Here is a 22848-nt window from a genome sequence, read left to right as displayed (position 1 = left end):
TCATAATTTGATCATTTAAGCATGTTATAGTATTACCTTTCCCTAACAAGCTGCACAATTTGAGGTATCATTAATGTAGCATAAATGGTGCAGAATGAGTTATGTACTGGTTAAAGGTAACGCTTTCATAACCAACTGATTATGTTAATGTTTCTCAACTATTTTCACTTCAGGAACCGGATCATGCATTGGACATGACCCAGAACTGTTACTAAATTTGATATTTATTATGGGAAAAAATCCTTCCATTCATGGAAAAAATCAAACATTGTAATTATTGTCAAATTATTTATAAAATATAACATAACATGTTATATAAATGTATTTATTAGTAATAGGCCCAATAATATGCACATGCCATGACATGTCATTCATTTGCATATTATTGGGCCTATTACTAATAAATACATTTATATACTGATGGAACAAACTCTGGGGCAAATGTTGTATCAGTTTTAGCTAAATTACTATTTTGCCATTTCACTTATTTAGCATATTTTGGCCATATAACAGTTGTATTTTTAATGAATTACCAAAAAATAAAAAAATAAATAAAATAAATAAATAAATAAATAATAGTAATAATTTAAATTCACTGATACTAAAATAATGCAATAAACATTAATTAAACAACAGAAGATGCAACATAAAGCCCAAATGTGCATAACTGATAACAAAAACTATGAAGAAACATAATTATTTAAACTAAATGCTTTCAAACAGGGAATTCTGTTAAGTGTCGCTGGCCCCACTGGTGAGCCCACAGCCATTACATATTTAAAACAGTAATATACTAAACCTAAACTAATCTTGACAAACTATATATCATTTGCAACAAGGATATTTTCATGCTCAAAAGGCTTGTTCAGACCTTTATTTTGAAATAGTGATGAACATGAAAAAAACATGAAATATTGGTAGAAAGATTGGTTTGTTTTCATGCCAAGAGTTCAAAAGATAACATCCATTATTTTTTTTGAGAAAAAAAGGTCTGAAAGTGTTTTAAAAATAACGAGAAAAAAAATACAGATTCACCGTTTGTAATGTGGTGGTGAGCATAGGTGTTCTTTTTATGTGTTTACTAGAGGTGGAATTCATATCAAATTCTGCCAAACTTCCCATACTAGTACTATATAGGATGTCTACTTCATAAATCGTATGAAAATTATGGAAATATATGGTTCAGATCAGACCATTTAGCTTTTAGGATGCTTTCACACTTGGTTCGATTGCCTGGACCGAACCCGAATTCGATTGCTCCCACTGGACTGTGTTCACATTTTATTATTTGGGTCCGAACCGCGGTTCGTTTGCGTCATCAAACCAGCAGCTGTTTATTACGTTGCTTAGTAACGATGGCACAGGAGAAGGCGGCAAAATGCATAACGTTGCTCTCCTCACTTTTATATTTTTGTTTTTGAACCGTTGGTTTTGTTCATAACGGCTCTTACGTCTATCTGCCGCGATTATAGAATGCTGAAGGTGAGCAGAAATGAGAAAAGCTACGCTACAGCTCTCTGTTTGCAGCACGTGACTCACGCTCATCGGGAAACACACACAAACACACATTTTTATCAAATAATACGGCATTAATAGTGGTTCACTTCCGTGGTTCACACTTTGGTACGTTTGCATTCATATCTCAAGCGAACCATACCCGAGTTCAGAAGACAGTGTTCACATCATCCAAACGCACCGAACTCTGACGTCGATCGAACCCGGGTGCGCACCAAAAGTGCTAATGTGAAAGCACCCTTATTCTCTTGCAGTCTTATTCTCTTGCAGTCACATATTGTGTGATGTTTTGTAAAATATATATTTTATATAAAATATATTTTTACATTTTCATAAACTTAAACTTGTATAACTTTTTTTTTTATTATTTCACTTACATCATTTATTTCACTTCTACTATAATCTGCCAAATGTCTTCATTAAAACAAGACAAGTCTTATGTCTATATTGCAAAGCATTCTTGAATTACAACCATTTAAATTTGAATAGTGCATATATGAAAAAAGGGGGGTGCCAGTTAACAGGTTAAGAAACATAATTTAAACTAAATACTTTCAAACGGAATTCTACAAATGTTAGTTTACAGTTTTTCACTGTAAATTACAATTTGATTCACCTTTTTTACTGTACATTTAACTGTATTTTACTGTAAAAATTGCATGAAATGTCCGGTTAGATCTTTTAGTTTTCCCCTGTATATAGTATAGTTAACCTATTTAAAAAAATAATAATTCCATAGCATTTTTACAATATTTTACAGTTAAAATTGCACTAATTTTTTCAGTGTTGCTTGTCCCGTTATTTACGTAAAACAACAACAGCAATTTAGGATTTAGAAGCTAGGCTTATTTGTACTGCACTAACAGACTCAGCCCTTTTCCAGCACAAACAAGAGTGCATGTAAGATATTTGTGTGTTAATGTGTTTATATGTGTCTGTTTTAGCGTGTTATTTGAGGCCCTAGGCCTGATGAGGGCTGCTGATGGGTAGATTTTGCTGCCACTGAGCTGATACTTGTTTTGCCGTAATTAGATTCAGTGAGGAGTGAAGCAAAGCGATTGGGAGATGGAAAGTGTGATCGTGTGTGTTAGAGAGTGGAAAAGAGTGAGAGAGGGAGTCTTGTCAGGTGTTCTTGTGAAGAGTCTGCTCTATTTTTAGTGCTGTCCTCGGTGATGGCTGCTGCTGCTGCAGTATACGGCGGCACAGAGACACAAAAGGCCCGCACTTAAAAAGATTTATACCACTATAAACGCACACAAACATTCAAAGCTATGGTATGGCTTCAGAAGACTTGGAATATAGTACACAGGTCGTATCTGTTATGGTCCTAAAGGTTTTATACTGTCACAAATGTATTGCTGTGGAGAAATATCAATAAACATGCTGTTTTCTTCATATTTGCAGCACAACAGTCCTGCTGAACTGTGCATTAGCATAAATGACAGTTGACAGTTATGACACCAGCTCCGTCATAGCTGTTATGACAGTTATGATAGAGCTGATGGTTTAAGCCACACGGACGTTTCAAATGATAACAGCGGGGCGTCGGGTCCAGATGGACGGCTATCAGCCAGGAGCAATGTACCTTGCAGAAACCTTGCAGTCTTTGTCCTTTGATCTTGTTGTCTTTTCATCCCTCTTTCCTCTCTCACACTCATAGTCAGTCTTCAGCAGTTTTGTTGTTGATTACCATGCATACATGGTAATAGAGTTGACCGTTAAACCACCGTCCCATCCAGTGACCTTTCAGGTTTGCACTTTAACTTTTACACCTGGAACTTTCTTTCAAACAGCTTCAACTTGACCTGTTATGACTGTTATGAGTTCTTGTGAACTGATTCATATTTAGATTTGAATTGTTCAAAATGGCTAACAAATCAATCCCCAACTCATGAGTTACTGGTTTGAACCGGTCTATAAGACTCGCTGAATTGTAGTAATTCTTTACCTAACTGAACTGCACATCATGCCTTTCATCATTTTAAATTTTTATTAGAGATTATTATCACTATCAGCCATCTGCTGATTGTTTAAAAACTGCCGATGATCAGGGCCGATTATATCCTGTCAATCAAAAGGGTGCGGAAAACCATGTTCGGACTGCAACTCATACATATTGTGTGTGAAGAAACTCACTCTTGTGATGAATTTTAACGCATTAACAGTTTAAAAATAGCGACGTTAAAGCAGGCTCTTTTTGACCCTATAAATCACCTGTAGTTCAAGCCAGGGTTGCCAGGTCTGCGTTTTTTTTTTCTTTTCTACATCATATTTGTAGCGCCTCCCATCCAATAATCGCAAAAGGCTTTGTGCTTTGTTACTTCTGATAAGAATAAAAGTTTAGTTAAATGTGATGTTAATACTGTTAGCTCACTGTTCACTGTTCCTTTTCTGTCTATATATATAAAAAAGACTAGAGAGGAGCGTATTTACTATAAATTATGGTAAAAGGTTCCCTGTATAGTATGCAACATTATTTGGTGGAGTTTTTTTTTTTTTTTTTCCATAAGAAAGACCAAACTATCGGTATCAGCCGATATCATTCTGAATAATCGGCGGAGAAATTTAGTATCTGTGCATCTCTAATTTTTAGAATTATTTGAGAATTGTTACTGCACTTTGTGTATGCAAGTTTTGTAAGACTAAAAGCAGCATTACTGGTTGTTCATGTAGCGCACTTATACTTAAAGATACATGTATAGTTTTCGTAAAGGATACTTAGCAGTGTTGTTTACTAAGTAGAAAGAACAAATTTTGGCAGGCAGTGGGAGAGTACCTTCATTAAATGACTAAAAGAATCGTTTATTGAATCAAATCTAAGGAATCGTTAATTCTTTATGATTCCCACACCTAATTATGACGCATCAAACTCGTTTTTTGTTTTCTTTTTAAGGGTTAGTTCACCTAAAAATGTGAAATCTGTCATTAATTACTCACCCTCATGTCGTTTCAAATCTGTAAGACTTTCGTTCATCTTAGGAACACAATTGAAGATCTTTTTAATGAAATCTGAGAGCTTTCTGTCCTTTCATAGACAGCCTACCCAATTAAAACATTGACACTTCAAAAAAGAGATCGGAAAACTAATCCATATGAATTGAGTGGTTTAGTACAAATTTTCTGAAGAGACTCGATCGCTTTTTATGTTGAACAGATTTAATTTAGGCTTTTATTCACATATAAACATTGATCAGCGAACATAAACAGAAGCTCAACCGAACCTGCTTGATGTACGAGAAAAAAAACTTCAGGAAGCTTAAACATGATGCGTAACATGAGAATGATTGTCATTGGTTAAGTTTGAGCTTCTGGAAGAGGTTTGATCTTGCACGTCGTTCAGGTTCAGGTTCTTACTAAACCACTCAATACATATGGATTAGTTTTCAGATCTCTTTATGAACTTTTTGAAGCGTCTTAATTTTAATTGCATAGGCAATTTCTTTCTATGGAGGGACAGAAAGCTCTCAGATTTAATCAAAAATACCTTAATTTGTGTTCCGAAGATGAACAAAAGTCTTACAGGTTTGGAACGACATGAGGGTGAGTAATTAATGACAGAATTCACATTTTTGGGTGAACTAATGCTTTAATATATATCTTATGTTGGCACATGCTTACAGTAATTTATTATTTTGATAAGCCCAGATTCTCCTAGTGTTTTATTTAAAATGGACCCATTATTTATACAGAAAATATGAATAATTCATATGAGTGCCATAGTTTTGATGTGTACATGTTGTAGAAATCACTCATCAGAATGCAGTTGCTTTACTTCTGGAAGAGGGGAAAAACACACTTCCTCCTTTGGGTACTGTTACATTGACCCTTTATGGCCTTCATAATTACCAGAACGCCACATTTCACTTCACCATTGTTTTTAGACAAGCAACTCTTCCTCCTGCCTTTATTTCCTTAAGAAATTCACTTAAGCTCTCTTGCTCTAGTAGGAAATCCTCTTCCTGCATCTGTGTTTTCACAGAAAGTGTTCAGGATTGGAAGTGCACTCATAGACACTTTGAACCTTGACAGGCGGTGTGAGAATCAAGCATCTTGTATGAGCAAGCCAAGGCACATTCTCTTCCTCCACAGGATTGAACACCTATGTTGTCTATAGCATTGATCTTTAATTAGTCCCATGCTAAACATATCCCCCCAAGACATCAGATCTTCTTACATACTAAGAGAAAAAAAAAACACAACATGCCCTTTTGGGACTGTGTAATTGGGATGCAAAAACTAGTTTTTTTTTTTTGTTTGTTTGTTTATGTCAAAAAAATAAGTTAACCGCTTAAGTTAGCCATTACAACTACTGCGAGTATAAAACAAATTCTGCGTTTTGTTCTCTAAAACATTAATTTAAAATAAATAAAGCCGTAAGCCAGGTGTATTAAATAATAATAATAAAATTCTTCCACCAAGTAATAGTTCATTATCCTAATAATAAGCTGTTTATGGGTGCCAAGCAACAGGTATTTTAAATATGGAATCTATGCATCTATTTGCATTTTGCAACAACTTTGCTTCATTATATAGTGTCTACATAAATGTTTGTTTTTTTTTTTTTTTTTTTTTTTTTTTTTTACGGCTGATGTACATCAGAATTCAGGGCCGGATTGGGACTCATTTTCAGCCCTGGAGTTTCATGCCTTAGACCGGCCCACTTTAATTCACGACTGACTATATTAAAATAATGTAATTAAAACCTCAGTATACAAGTTTGCAATAGTGCACGGTTCTCTACAGCCTTGTAAATAATTGTATTTTTCAAAAATATCTTCAAATACCCATGATAGTACAAATGATAGTAGAAAAAAAAAATGCTAAAATTTGATATAGAGTTATTTTTATAGTTATAATAATGATTTTATAATGTTAACCATTGACTAATTCTCTAGCCATCTAGTGGCTGTAGTTAAAAATTCATGTTATTTTAATTTTAATTTAATTAAGTGTTTGCTTTCCAGTAGATGGTAGTAATCGTCCAATTTTTCATTTTTTTCATGTATACCACTATGAATGAAATTTAGAAATGTAGATCTTTATTAAAGTGGATTTAACATAAATTTTTGCTATTTTATATAAATGTATATACTTAAATTATTACAAATTGAGGCAAATAAATAACACAAAATGCCATGAATCCTACTTAATATTGTTGGACAATGTGTAATTGCTATGCAAGCAACATAACATGTGACAACAAATTGATAGGCCCTATATTTTATTATTTGCCTACTATTATTACGATACGCTTAAGCTGCATACATGCCTTTTATCTTTTGCATGTTTTCCCCTCTTCCTTTTTATTTATTTACGTTACTTAAATCGGCCTCCGGTGGCTTAGAACTATTGCCTTACCATAATTTAGCATTTATTTAGAACTTGTCCCGCTGTCCCTACAGACGTCACCTCATCCCTTCTTCTCGTATACTTTTGAGTGAGTTGTCTTCTCCGGGCGCACACTCCGAGTCCCTCCCGACCAGGTTAATTTACCCACCGAAGTGACATGATATCATTGACGTTACGTGCAAGTGAGCGGTAAAAACCCTATCGCTTGTTTGTTTGTTTGTTTGTTTGTTTGTTTGTTTGTTTGCCGTTGCCCATGTCGTCCAGGCCTAAATCCGTCACTGACTGGTTTTAAGGAAAAAGTTAGGCTACTCAGCTTAGTACATTTGGCCACGTCCACAGTTTCTAGAGCAGTGGTCTCAAACTGCCAGGCCGCGGGCCATTTACGACCCGCCCTCCCCCTCTACCCGGCCCGCAACTGATCTCAAAAATAAAACATAATCCGGCCCGCTAAATTATTATTATTATTATTATTATTATTATTATTATTATTATTCTCTAGTTGCTACCTGTCTGATATGCAAAGAAAAAGTCGCCGTTCTAAGGGGCATTCACATATCGCGTCACATAAGCGGCCGCGCCGCATTCTCCTTCTTTCCAATGCGCTTTCGCTCCAGTGGCGTCTGTCGTTGCTATGCAACCATGAGCCGCGCTCTCAACCGTGTCGCTTCTATTATGAGTGCTCTTGCCCAAATTACGGTAAAAGCACTCGACTTCGAGTCACGAGCGTCGATTTAAACCACCGAAACGCGTCCGATGCAGCCTTTAAACGTTAGACTATTGCAATTAATAGTATATTAGTAGTATTATATTTTTAATAGTATTATATAATTATATTACACTCTGTTACAATGAGAGAGACACTGCTGTTTACATTTAGTATGGTAAATAAAATATTTATAGTATAGGTATAAAGATATTTTAGAGAATGAGCAATAATGCAAAGGAAAGTAAATTTTCTGAAATGTTGCACTTTCTTGCGCTTGAATGTAAATATGGCCCTCCTATGAGGTGTCAATCACAGAAACGGCCCCCCGCCAATTTGAGTTTGAGACCCCTGTTCTAGAGCATCCATATTTCAGCCCAGTGCCATGACAACACCGGCCCTCGTGGCCAAATAAACAGACCGGCCTACCGGGAATTCTCCCGATTAGCCAATCCGGGCCTGTCAGAATTTAACCCTCTGGAGTCTGAGGCTGATTTGGGGCCTGGAGAACTTTTGACATGCCCTGACATTTGTGCTTTTTTCAGTTGTTCATAAACATATTAATGGAAAAAGTGTCATTACACTGTATTCAGCACAAACTAGGCTACAATAATATGTGAGGAACATGTATGTACATGTTTGTGTTTTTGAAGGAATAACATTTATGCGTGGTTGTTGAAAAAACAAAAAACTTAAGTCACTGAAATAAGGCCAAAAAAAGTATAATAAATCTGTGTTCATAAGACTTTAGGGTATTGGAGGTTGTAGACTAGAGTTTTTGCTTCAAAATTATGTAAAAATTATGCTGCCTACTCCTTCATATTTAACAATATATTGATTTAGTTTTTGTAAGACACTTTTTGCCAAGAAACACAGTATGCAAGGAGGCGTGAATCACCACTGAAAATGGGCCATTCTCACCTGAGAAGACAAAAGAATTGGATAGTAATGAGCTGAAATGACTTGCATATTAATGAGGCATTTCAGTCAGGTAGGCTGTGAAAAAAAACCTTCTGTGATGTCTCAAGCTCATTATGATATATGAAACATACAGAAAAATATTATTACAATATAAAGTAATGGTTTTATATTATACTTTAAAATATAATGTATTTCTGTGATGCAAAGAGTCTGAATATAGGCTTTTAGTTTAAAAGCATGCACATTTGGAGAAATATTGGATTCTCATATGCTTATGTCAATTTTCTATACAGAGGAGTTATTTTTATTTAATATTCACTGTCATTACTATGAGCGCTGGTGTTTTCAATTCATCCTTGAAGTCGGAGGGCGCTCTGTGCATTTTAGTCCACAAATTCATCTAAAAGAAGAAGAGGCTATTCCATGAATGGAGTTTCCAATACATACAGCAGCAGGAGGGCGCTAAAGAAACAAAAACTCATCTAAACTTCATCTGTAGAAGACAAGTAAACAGGAAGTAACTGCATGTCTTCTAGAGATCGCTAACCATGACTTTTACATCCAGATAAACACTTTTCAAGACAATAAATACACGATTGAGATAATAAATGCATGTATTGACTGAATTAGCGTCTGAATAGCGCTGGCTCCGTGGGCGTGGCCGCATTAGCAGATAATGAGCTGAATCACGGATTTCTGACATGGCTCTCTTTTCATACAGATTACATAAACAAAGAAGGTTTGTTTTCGATTTGACTTACATGATTTAAAACCTGACATCTTAACGTTTTTTTAGACATAAGTGTAATTTTTTTGTCATTAGTATTCACTAAGTTACAGTTCATTTTCTGAGAACTATCAGATTGGAGTTCGTTCAGAGGGAGAGGAGAAATCACGCATCATGTTAGTTTTCTTTATTTTACAAAAAGCACAAAATTCTGTTTTTACTCTGAGTGTACACAAATGAAAGAAGATATTCCACAGATTAAAATGGTGTATAACTCTTAATTGTATGTGCAACATTGACGGAGTATTTTGAGTCTCTTTCACACTGATAAGAAAAAACCACGGTGGTATCGCCGGCGATACCGTCAGACCTCAGAGTGTTAAATACATTGTGCTGTTTAGCAAAATAGCAATCATAAACAACATGCAGTAGCAGGCTACTAAATTGTATTACTGGATTGAAGAGTTGTATATTGTGAAAATGAATATTCATTAATCATTACTGTTTGGAATCACTTTGTCCTGCCTAACCATCCCCCTTTAACCCACTGTTAATGCATGTCAATTCTTGGTTTATTATAAAGGTCATTTGAAGTTGCTCTCCTTCTCGTAGTATAAAGGCAGTGGTCCTTATTCTTATGCATGCAGTGTTCTCTGTCTACGATCTTAACCAGCCCTAACACTGCATGTTAATTACTGTGCAAGTCATTTAGAAAATTACTCTTATGTAGACATTTGAATGTAATGAAACAGGTTCATTGAGTTATTAGTTGGACTGTGTCTTATATCACAGTATAATTAATTTTATATCATAAAAATTATATTTATATCGCAATATAATTATTGAGTTTATATTATGGTTTATATTATGATGGTTTATCGCCTTTGGATAATCCTTTAAATTTGTTTACTGATGGTATTTCATCCTAGATTTTTTTGGGGCAATTTAATGGACGCATATCAAAAAAAAGGATTCTCTTCAAAAGATTAGCAAGTTCTACCTCTTGTTTTGAACACATTTTGCTTTGTATTTTTTCTTCATGTTTATTCACCATAGTCAAATATAACCCACTGTAGCCATATAATTATATCTACCACAGTATAAATAACACATTTTTACCGTCATTACTACACAGCTCTATTTTATTCTATTTGCAGATATTTTACTTAAAGCTGCAGTCCATATGTTTTGCCTTTTTGTCACCATCTCTGTTTGAAACCTGCAATTGCAGTAATTTGCGGAATTATCGTTTTTACGTGGGTTGTGCATCGACACGGCTCCTCAGCGCAGATTAATCTAATGTTTGCTGTCAGTCACTACACTGGTGTGGATACTGTACTTCTGAATCACAGATTCTATGTCTCAGAAGTATGACCAAAATAAGAATTTTCACCAGAAAATATCATCTGAACAAGTAAGTATCATGTCTGCTACTTTTGTTCTGACCAACTGAGGGAAAAAAAGCATTACAATAAATTGCTTTACCAATGGTGATGAAATCTAACGATCGCTTTGCTCGGATCACTTCAAACCATGCAAATGATTATTAGTGTTATACTTTGTTCTCAAATTTGTTAATGTTAACAACATCAGCATTGCATGACTATGTGTATTTAGTCTGTATTAGCGTTACCTGGAGATTTCAATTTCTTTAGCCACTCCGCAGTTCGAAGTCTTTTGCTTTTGGTGAATCTCTAGTTGTCACTGATGATTGTCATTTGGACCTTTCTGGCTTACAATCCGCCATCAAAATGATAAGTTTAGTTATTGCAGCTGCTGTGAGAAAAGGCTATAAATGATCTGTCACAGCATCCTCCACATGCCATATAGCTTACTAGATGGGACTCCTTTTGTATGTAAACAGATGTGACATAATGACGCAAAGAAGAACGGCGGCATGCTCGAATTTCCTGCGGAAACCCACCAGTACCCCTTTTATTAGAAAACATTATTACAAGCTTACCGTTGTGAACCAGGCTAAGGTAAGGAGATAGTTTTGAACGCTGGCTGGTTATGTACTTGCTCAAAAATTGATTTTTGGATCATTTTTAACCCAAAAAATGTATGGACTGCAGCTTTAAATATATTAGATGTCAGTACAAAATGAGAGTTTGCATTTGCCTGTCACAGTTGCAAGAAGCTTTTCTTCGTTTTAGCTGTGGCCCATCTTTTTGGAGAATGAGTGCAGACTAGCCTTACTGTACTCAAATTTTGAAAAGGTTTGGCATGAAAGGAATGATCCGGAAGAGCTTCAGTCGATGTTAATCCTATCTGTCTGTCTCTCTCTCTCTCTGTGTGTGTGTGTGTGTGTGTATGTCTTTCTCTTTCTCTCTCCCACTTCCTCTCATTTCCTCTGTATCCGACTCCCTTGAGTATAGGCTGGAGGGATCTTTGACAGTTGTGCTGTTTTCAGCAGTAGAGGGATAACAGTAGCTTTTCTAAAGGAACTAATATCTCAATTTGTATTCTGAAATGCCTCTCAGAGCTTTGTAAGAAGCATGACATATTTTGCCTACATCATCACTTCTCTAAACAGCTTGGTTTTCCTGTTTCATGGATTGATTAATTGATCAAAACCTTCATCGATAGCGTTAATAAAGCACAGTTTCATATTATTTCATATCTTAATGTGTTGAGCTTTGATTGACCTTGTGCTAAACAAAGTACTATCAATGAAAAACTATAACTGCTGTCATTTTAAGTGACTTTGATTACATAACTATTGATAGCCAAATAATCAGCCAATGTGTATATGTGTATATATATGTATGTATGTATGTATGTGTGTGTGCCACTTTGATCTCTAGATATGTTTATGCATCAACCTTTTAAAAGCCCGCATCCATTGTGCACTAAACATAACAGCTGGATTATAATGTACCTTAATCTATTTGCCCAAACAGATTTCTTCTGTCTTTGTGGTCTTTGTTGTTTCATATGAAGCGTTGGCTTCTTGACCCAATCTCAACCTTTCCATAATGAGCATCTATTGTTCCTGAAATGTGCTCTGGGTGATGCTGAGCCGTCCCTTGATGTGACCCTGTTACCGCGTAGACGTAACGACGCTCGGTTTTCCTATGATGATTGGTGGTTACTCTAACGACAGGACGTGGCAGCACCTGAGCTTGTTTTTGTCAGGCATTACATCATCGGGGATGATGTCATCAGGGGGGGTTGTTTTGGTCCCTGTGCATATCTGGAAGCCGTCCAAAATTTCACTCACTAATGCCTATCTGTATCTTCACGCCTACGTTGCTTTTGTAATCACAGATGATAAACATGCAAGCTGGCTGTTTCTATTTGATACGGTAGTGAAATGCTTATGTGTAAGCATAAACGCTAATAGCCTTCACAGTTTTATCACATATAATTGCCATTTCATTGTATTAAATTGACAGAAAGCCTTTGATGCAACCATTAACAAAACACATTTTAATTCCTTTAATTGTTTTTAATTAAGTTTATGTATTTATAAAGATTGTTTTTATTCCCTATTATTTATACATTTTTATTTACACCATTTTACCTTTTTGTCAAGACTTAGTTATACATAGTAGTTTTATGATATAAAATGTGTCACACATTAGCAAATGGAAATTTGCATAAGTCATCTGATTGGCTGTCTGTTGGCCTATTGCCCTGCTTGCATGCATTGTTCATATTTTTCTTTGTTATTCAAATTCTAATTATCATATAGTGTCAGTCCAGGGCACAGCTATATTTCACAGCTCACCTCTCTGTGAAACAATAAGTGCTTTATATCAAATGGACAGATGACTGATTGATTGAATGATAACATTTATTGTAGCCTATGTCTTTATTTTGACTGACAGAAAGAGATATGGAGGGGGGGGGGGGTGAGGGGTGAGCTCACTTCCGTCATCACAAAGCTAAAGGGTCGTGTGTGGGCGGGGCTGTCAGTCGCCCAGAGGGGTAACTGGAGCGTGTGTGTTTGGTGGGGGGTGGGGAGTGAATTGGCAGCGTTGTCATAGTAACAAGAAGGATGTCAGAGAGCCATGTGCTCTGTGCTTCTGTCGTCTGCTACCGTCTTCCATCTCTTTCTCTCTGTCTCTCCATCTATTTTTCTTCCTCTCCAGCCTTCTCTCACTCTCCCGCCCAAACCGACCAGGAAATGGCTCTCCTCCGCGGTTGCCATGCCAACTGCCTGCAGCCCTGGTGGTGAGCGGAGGGGAGCGTGATAATGACATTACTCTCGCTGGGCTAACTGTGCTCATCCTTCATTTCTCTTGTCTTTCCATTCCTCTCTTCCTCTCCCCCGTCCACCGTTCAACTCTCTCTCATCCTTTCTTATTTCCATATCTGCACCTCACCCATTGCATGCTCTTTTATTCTAATTTTCTCATTAGTGCCTTTAGTCTCGCAGTGTCTGTGCGAGTGTGTGCGTGATGTTTATGGGTAATTCACATAAAATACTTTTGATAAGTTTACATGTCTTGTGCGATGTGCTTTGTTCCATGTAAGACTATTTTAAATGGTTTTTCTTTGGCTGGAACTGTAGTGCATGGTGCTAGCAACACCACAGACCTGGGGTTTGATTCTCAGGGAATATAAATAAATATAATGTTTTAAATGTATACTTATATAACACACACAAAATAAATTTATATCGCATCTAACAAAATTTTGTAAAAATATATATGTGTATGTTATGTTTATTCTGTTTATTTTCACATTATTATAGATAGGACACTATCCCTGCTGGTCCCTGCTGTATCAGAAGCCAATGAGCTTGCATGCTCAATTTAAATACATGGGTAGCATTTGCCTTAGCGCTTTCAGAAACCCTCACCTTCCCCAGCTCCAACTGTATAGATCTGCTATGGATAATTCATGTACACTATATTGTATAGCAGCAGCAGCATGCAATTATATGAAAAAAATAGTTATAATAATGAGATTCAGCTCATATTAATTGAGTCACAAAAACATTAAAAACCCCATGAAATACTTACATATTTCATAGTGAAAATAGAAGTTTGGCTGGACATATCAAAATGTATATATATATTTTTTTTGTTTTTGTTTTGTTAAATAGCCAGCTACATTCTTATTTTTGAGAGCATGTGATTGAGCAAAAATAAAAAATTGAGAGTTGGATGGTGAGGTTTGTTTGTTCTTGAGAGAAAAACAATGTAAATTTTAAATCTGTAAATCTGCTATAAGGTATTTTGTCAACTTTTTGGAGTAAAATAACATAGATAGCCTTATAAGGGCTAGATAATGGACGTGATTTGATTACATGGGGTGTTTAAAGTGACCTAGTGAAGGCAAAAAAATGTTTTAAAAGAGAAAGCAGTTACAGAACCTAAGATTTAAATGTTCCCTTATACATTCGTAGAAGTGGTTAATCATCATCAAGGTTAACATATCATGCGTCAACTACCCATATGCATGTTGGAGTATATATGTGTAGTAAGCGGCACCAGCGGCGCTCTTTCAACATCAGTGAGGGAGGGAGGAGGTTCCTATTCAAAGCCCCCTCTCTTCCTCCCCCTCCACACACAGACACAGTCTCTTACACACTCACACACCCCCTGCTTTGGACACAAATGAACCGGGAGTGTTTAACAAAGACAGCTTGGATGCGTGAGGTTGGTTCCCTAGTCACAGTCTCTGCTAATGGTGCATAAAGCCGTACGCGTGGACACGAGAGAGACAGAGGAAGATGATGGGGAGGGAGTGAAAGTGCTGTCAGCCATTTTTGCCTTTTTTCCCCTCATTTTTTACAACGCTGTCGATCAGCATTGGTCGTCACTGATAGGAGAGTCTTACTTGATTACCTAAAAAGGAGGATTCATTTTTTTCCCCTCATCCCTGCCTGGATTTCTCATCCTGTTTCTCCTTTTATTTTATTTTTTTCCTCCTTCATCCCTTTCTTTTCATGGACCTAGTGGACAGACAGATGCTGTGTGCACCTGACAAGGAAAAGCGTTGATTTTTTTTGGAGGGAGAACCGTGTTGATCGAATCCAGCACATCATCTCCGGCGAACATACTCTCTCCCCCTCCTACCCTGGGAAAGATTCTCCTCTTCTCCCCTGCAGGAGGGGGGGGAAAGAAGGGAGACAGGGGAAGACTCACTGGAGGGGGGAGAGAGGGGAAGATTAGTGGGAACCAGCAGGATGCTTAAATTTCGCCCTGGCTCTGCACCTCCATTATGAAGCCATTAGTTAGTGGTGGCGGCCATGGAGTCTCCAGCCAGGCTGATAAAAGCCCTGTAAGTATCGACCCTACATTTCTAGTTCTCTCTCCTCAAAATACTACCAGCATTCGCTCGTCAGATGTGCCAAACATGATCAGGATGGATGAAAATGGCGTTGGATGCATTAAAATGCTAATGTAGAGAGACAAATGAGTTAAATGTGGTTTTAAATGGTGTATTTCCATGTCTCTAGTGTTTCTGCAAATGTGTAGCTTGTTTTTGATACAAAGCTACTCAAAGGGTTAATTGCATGTATGCAGATGTCTTTTAATTGACATTTCACATACAGTACGTCTAGCTTAGCACTGCATTGTATCGTTCGACCCGTGGAATCTTGTTTTACGAGAGGCTGTCGAGTGCCACGACCTCATTCATCCACTGCTAGCGTAATGTGTGTCAGTGTGTGAAGGCAGCCATGTGCATGCCGCCCCCCGTCACCCTGCACACATGCTCAGATGTGTGTGTACTGGATGATGAAATGGCCAAGATTGTGTCGTGTTTGTCACAGTAAAACTTAAATTTAAATGCTTGATAATGACTGTGTGTGAGCGTTTGAATGTGGGAGGAGTTATGACATCACTGAACGATGCTGTCAGCTCAACATCTGTTGCGTTTCATAAAGCTGCTTGTGACTAAATGCATTTGATAGCGTGTTCGTTCACGTGTGTGTGTGTGTGTGTATGCGAGTGAGTGATCACGTTCTTCGGTGTTTGCACACGGGCGGCATCGGAAAGCGATCAGCGCTGGACTGCTGAGTGGAATGATGAGCACTTTTAGCTGTAAATGAATTGATCTTCTGTCAGCCATAATGTGCTAGTGTGCGCTTGGCCTTGTACGAGCATTGAAAACGTGCCATGTTCGAACGTCTTCATAGACTATAGACCATAGTCCCTGACATAAGAGCGTTGCTATGCAACAAATATAACAATTCTCTGTGGAAGTTGCAGTGATATGGTGAACAGGTGTTTCACATCAGAGCTGTTAGTATATTGTGGGTTTTAGCACAACTACAACGCTGTATTGATCAATTGTAAGTCAAAACTTAAATTGATGTATAATTTAATTTTCCCTTTAAGGCATGCTAGTTCTCTCTGTGGCCATCTTAGTGACTCCACTGGGCATCTATTATTCTAGGACAGGGTTTTTTTTTTTTTTTAAATGTGGGGAGTACCCCCCCAGGGAGGTGCCGAGTAGGGCTGGGTGATATGACGACATCAATCGATAAAGATTTTTCTATATAGTTTATCTGTATGTAAATACATTGGTGCAGTGCATGACTACTTAAACACAATAGAGCAGCAACAAAACATGGACAAATGAGAATAAAGAGCAGGATGTGCTTAATGATGAGTTATTAAAAGCACAATAAACCGCAAAAGAGAACTGAATTCGATACTGACAGATGGCTTTTTGTGGTGCGCATCCGAAGCGCACAAGTGCTGAATTCAGTTCACTTTCACATCTTATTATGCTTGAACCATCAAATACACACATTTATAAGTCAAAATGCCCATCTTGGGGATTATTCACATAAATAAAGTCAGCCATCAAGTATGTTGTGTTAGAAGGGAGGCCCACTGTCTTTGACTTTGAAAACCCCTGATCTAGGTAAAAAAAAATTAACTGAAAAGGCCACCATATTATTTCTCCCATATATCTCCTCCTCATACTTTCCCTGATTCAATTCACTGCAACTGTTTTCATTATTTTTTTATACATCCTTTATATACCTTTTTTGTTTCAGGAATATTTGTGCTGCTGTTTAAAATTGTAACTTGAAATGAAGTAAAGAACGATTTTTGGTTCCTTAGTATATGCAATCCTGTACAACTTTTGAAAGAAGTCACTTTTGTTCACCAAGGCTACATTGATTTGACCAAAAAAAACATCAAAACAGTAATTGTGAAATATTATTACAATTTAAAATAACTGTAATTCTATTTGATTTTATTTAAAAATGTAATTTATTCCTGTGATGGCAAAGCTGCATTTTCAGCATCATTACTCCAGTCTACAGTGTCACTTCAGTGATCCTTTGGAAATCATTCTAATATGCTGATCTGCTGCTCAAAAAAACTTAAACTGCTTATCTAAATGTATGACTTTTGCATTTGTGAGACTTTTATCCAAAGCGACAGACTGCTTTCAAGCTATACTTAAGTATTTATATAATTGTAATATCACTATGCAAGATCTGAATATACACAACCTTGGTGTTGCTAGTATTATAATCAAGAGTGCTTTTTTTTTGTCTGGTTCTCAAAGAAACACCTGGAGATGTTGCTTGGTACTCACACTGTGCTCTCCTCACTATCTTCTTTTCTCTCGAACATGGTAGATGATGATAATGATGTTTTTTTTTTTATCTTTTTTTAATTAACATTAATGACACAGGCAACAGCAAGAATATTAGACTGCTGTCACTTTAAAGGCCTGGTTATGCTTCACTTTCCGTGTGCAGTCGTGTCCGCGCATCTTTCAAAGTTTACTCAACCGCAGATGCGAGCGGATGACCGAGTTCGACACATTTGCAGTAAAATAAAAAAAAAAAAAAAATATATATATATATATATATATATATATATATATATATATATATATATATATATATATATATATATATATATATATATATATATATATATATATATATTATTATATTATATTATATATATTATACTATCGTGTCATCAACGGGACATTCGCTGGCCAGGATCGGAGAAGAAAAATAATGCATCCACCATTGCAACATAGTTCAGAAGATACACCAAGAATCAAATCCGAACAAGAATCAAATACGATGGAGAAGGATATGCTTCTAAGTTTACTCATCTTGTTTTTGAATCACTCTTTCCACGCACTTCTTCGACGACTGCACACTGCGTTCAATACTGTGCGTATTGCCACCTAGTGGACTCTTCTGTCCTGCTTTTGCGTGCACACCGTCCGCGCGGTCTCAATCTGAGCTGCACGCGGATGGGGTCCGTGAGCCCTCCGGATGACGGAAATGATGTCACTCGGATGGTGCATGAACACGGAAGGCCGAAGCATACTTTGGGCTTAAGACGGGATGCATGCATGGACTGAATATACTGACACACATCTGGTTTCTTTCTCAACTGTTCGCTAATGACATAACTGAGAAAATACTTGCCAAGACAGGAATTTTGACATAATTTTGTGTGCGTGTCCCTTCAAGTGAAAGTAAAAGCAAAAGAGGAATTAATTCGGTGTTCCAGCGCTGTCTCTCTCTGTGTGTGCGCACGCTTCAGGTGTGGCACAGATAACAGCTCGCAAGTCCCGATTTTCGCCTCTTCAGCTTTTAAAATCATTTGAATGTGTTAATAGGCGAAACGCATCCAAATTATAAACTTTCACTCTATGATGGTTAAACTTAGCAGTAAATCTGCAAATCGCATGCGTGCCGAACCGTTGGGCCTTATCCGTACGGATCATGGATTAACTGATCTGTTGCACCCCTAATAGTAAAAGAACACACTTATCATCATGATTGCCGTCTTACCAGAGATGGAGAAATATCCTACACCAGTAAGTAAACGTGTCCCTGTGAACCGGTACTCAAAAGCGCTTCCCTCCACGTTTTCTGGTGCGCATCATTTATTTTTACCACACATGCGCACCTTATGTGCACCCCTGATTATAATCTACCAGTTGAGCAACAGGAACACACTTGCATAAAGTGACAACTTGTGCTGTAACTGCAGTGCAAAAGATCTTCAGATATGATTTTGGCATTTTTTTCTCACTTTGCAAGACTTTATTTTGTAGAATTATTGTTCTGCAAAAAAAACAAAACAAAAAAAAAAAAACTTTATTTGCAATTGCTCCAATGAGAATGTGTGTACAGAGCTCTTTTTGAAGACCTGTAGGACTCTGTTAGATTAGGAAACCAATACATGGAGAGATTAATTGTGGACACTCTTTCATTGAATATCAGGAAGTGGTCATTTTCCCTTAGCTTTATTCCCTACATTAGCATAGTAAATATTTTTGCCTGCGTTTGTGTGAATATCGGTCTTGTTTAATCTGACGCCAAGCCGAAGCTCTTTAATCTTTTGATCCTCTCGGCTCAGGAAAGCGAGAGGCCCCTAGAGCGATACTGAGGCTTATGAGATACGTTTGCAGCTTTGAGTCCTCCAGCATCAGCCCTTTTTCTTTTTTTCTTTTTTTTTTTTTTTTTTTAATGTCACACCTTTTGCTTTGACAGACATGAGCTCCTCACAGAGATATAGCAACAGGTTCATATGTCTATATGTCCACATCTCAAATGTACAACAGCAGGTACAGTAGGACTATATTCGAAACAAGTATGCATGCAGTTGTACAAAAATTAAGCTTTCCTACCTGCACAAAGCCATTTTGGACTTTGGTCACATTTTTGTCTTATGTAGGTCGTTAAGACTGCATTATCTTTTTTGGGTTTTAGAAACAGCTTGTGACCCACAGACATTTTAAAGAGTAAGGATTCGGTTAAATCTGTGACCATATAACTTCACATTCATACTTGTGTATGTGAAAGGCCAATGTACCAGTAAGCTTATTCATTTATTTACAATCTCCCCCAGAGGCATCACAAGAGTGATATTTGGGACCCCTGCGAGTATAGCGTGCTGTCTGTGACCTGTGCGCTGTTTGACTAAAAGCCTCTTGGGTTAATTGACGGAGGCCTGCCCTAAATTCTGTGGTAAGAGAGTTTAGTCATTATTATGTGCAACAGTGACATGAAAAGGGCACTTAAAGGACAGGAGCGGACCCCTGGGTGGGCACAAGAGGCAGGCAGGATATTGCTATTGACACATGCATATTGACTGCTGTCGCTACCAACATTTTGTCCAAATTATGTGATTGCATGCCAAAGATGTATGTAGAATCAAAATGGGTTGGGTTGTTGCTGATAAGTGAAACATATTTGGTCATTTTTTTTAAATATTTGAATTATGACCTGAGCAGATTATACTACCATTAATCCCTTACTGTTTTGAAATTAACACTTGCCAACCTGCCAAATGCAGGTGAAAATCCACTGTGGCGGGTAGCACACATCAACACACTAGCCAATTTGGCAGGTTATGATTCATAAATGAATAATAATAATAATTATTAATGTCAGCTGTTCAAAATCATGCCACACCACAGCATCACTCAGAGTTTTTCATTAAAATACAATGAGTTAGGACAAATATACACTCTGAAAAAATGCTGGGTTAAAAACAACCCAAGTTGGGTTAAAAATGGACAACCCCAGCGATTGGGTTGTTTTGACCCAACTGTTGGGTTGAATTTAACCCAACCTGCAGGGTAGTTTTATTTAACTCAACTGATGTTTGAAAATCACTTTATTGACCACTTAAAATTAACCCAAAATGTTTAATTAATATTAATTAAATAATAAACATTTATTAAATTGCTTATTAATAAATGTTCATCTTTTGATGATTATTGTTGCCTCTAGTAATTATGTGTCTGATTTTTAATTTCCAACATATTTTGCGCTCATTTTAAGGCAGCCATATAGTCATTTTTAAACAATAGTTGAGTTAAATAAAACTACCCAGCACATTGGGCAAACATTTAACCCAACTGCTGGGTTTGTCCATATTTAACCCAACTTGGGTTGTTTTTAACCCAGCATTTTTTAGAGTGTATGTATGTACTGATTGGTTTATTGTGCATTTTTCAGTAACAGGTTTGTTTTTGTTGCTTGAATAAATATGCTTCATACAGAGAAATAATATAGCTTGCACTTTCTCTTTCCGCTTGCACTGTTTTTCTTTTTTTACCTTAATTCAAACTCATTTACGCCACTTTGTCAAATCTTTAGGTGAACTTTTGCCTGTATTGTTATTCACTGTTTTGGACTGCAGCCTTGAACTTGAGAACGCGAGTAGAGAATGACGTGATCGGTGTGCAATAAACCTGCCTGTGTGATGTCCGTGGCGCTTCCTGTCTGCTGTGCGACCAGTTAATATTCCGCCAGAGCCTTAGGAGACAATTAAGAGGCCGCTTTTTCCCAACCCGTTCTCATAAATGCCGCATCTCCCAAGACTTAGCCAAGAAAAGTCCTAGCATCTTTGCTATGCGCAGGTAAACTGATAATTACACGAGAAGAACAGAGAATTTAGTTTTTATTTCCATTTTATTTTATTGGAATGGTATCCACAAACAGTGATTGACTGTCATAAAGCTGACAAATGTTTTTTTTGTATGGTTCTTTTGATGTGAGTGATAAAAGATTTGTTTTGTCATTATGTTCCAGCACACAGTCTCATTACAGTCAATTCAGCCAACAAACTCACATTCACAAATATATGGGTATAATGTGATTTCATGTATGTAATTTTAACCAGTATATTGCTCATCTCCAGCTCTTCAACAGTCACCCATGTTTCATTTCTTGCTCAATGCTCAGTGAGCCTGTGTTTATTTATAAAAATTTATAAAAGGAAGATATTTTTGGATCAGACAAAATTTCGGGGAGGAAACATTGAACGTCATGGACCATTTATGTAATATTTGTGAGGTTTAGGGAATTGGAACACTTTGTAATGTTTTGTTTTCTACTTCTGTTATAAGCTGTCCCACGCAAACAAATCTAGTGATTCCTGCAGAACTGGAGCAGCTGTTGTTCATGAGGTTCTACTTATTCTCTATTAACTGTTGAGGCTAATTTGATAATATTCTCAGCAGAGTTTAACATTTTACCATTTTTAAATCCATTCTGCAGATTTTCCAGCTCAGAAAACGAGGTGTTGGGTTTAAAACAAGGTCACAATTCTTTTCGGTCTATCAACTTTTTCTTAGATGCACCTAAACATTATTTAAACTATCAGTGACATTTCTTTTAGTCTTTACTAATGTACATGTATTTCTGTAGAAAGCTCTTGTCATTGTAATGAAGATGTTGTTAAAACACTCTACGCAGTTGAAACTCCTGTGGGAAGAATCATGTGCAAATCAACCTCATTTACAAACAAAAAGACACCTTGAAAAATGGCATCGCTCATTGCTCTCCGCTCAGCGTAAGCAAGTAACTGCTTCATTGTTCCCTGCTCATTTCTATAACAGCCAGTAGAAAAGCCCATGTACACTCCTGAGAAGTGAATTTACTGGCATGGTAGAGGTTTTGATGACTCCTTTCTGCAGTGGAAGCATGAGGAGAGGTGATGTGTGTATCATAGCTGACAGCTCTGTGGCCATCCAGGACTGTTAAGGGAATAGCCTTGAGGAACACGGCCGAAGGGATGTGGAAGGAGGATTGAGGCACTTTGCTGCTATCACAGCGCCTTTATTTTAACTGCTGAATGCACCCGCTGACCTAATAGTGTGCACTGAAACATCACTTTGAGTGTGTACTGGTGCTTCAAGAACCCTAATCAAATACACTTCTTTT

General features: G+C 37.0%; 1 protein-coding gene across 13 annotated transcripts in view; it reads left to right on the top strand.

Moving 5' to 3' along the window:
* rapgef2b (Rap guanine nucleotide exchange factor 2b) overlaps nt 1-22848 on the top strand; it is a 136636-nt gene that overhangs the window by 83957 nt on the left and 29831 nt on the right. The gene's annotated exons all lie outside the window — the stretch shown is intronic.

Source organism: Chanodichthys erythropterus, chromosome 1 (assembly GCF_024489055.1).
Source record: "Chanodichthys erythropterus isolate Z2021 chromosome 1, ASM2448905v1, whole genome shotgun sequence".
In the NCBI taxonomy this organism is placed as follows: Eukaryota; Metazoa; Chordata; class Actinopteri; order Cypriniformes; family Xenocyprididae; genus Chanodichthys; species Chanodichthys erythropterus.
The sequence above is the reverse complement of the archived record's forward strand: the minus strand, read 5'-3'. Positions and strand labels throughout refer to the sequence as shown.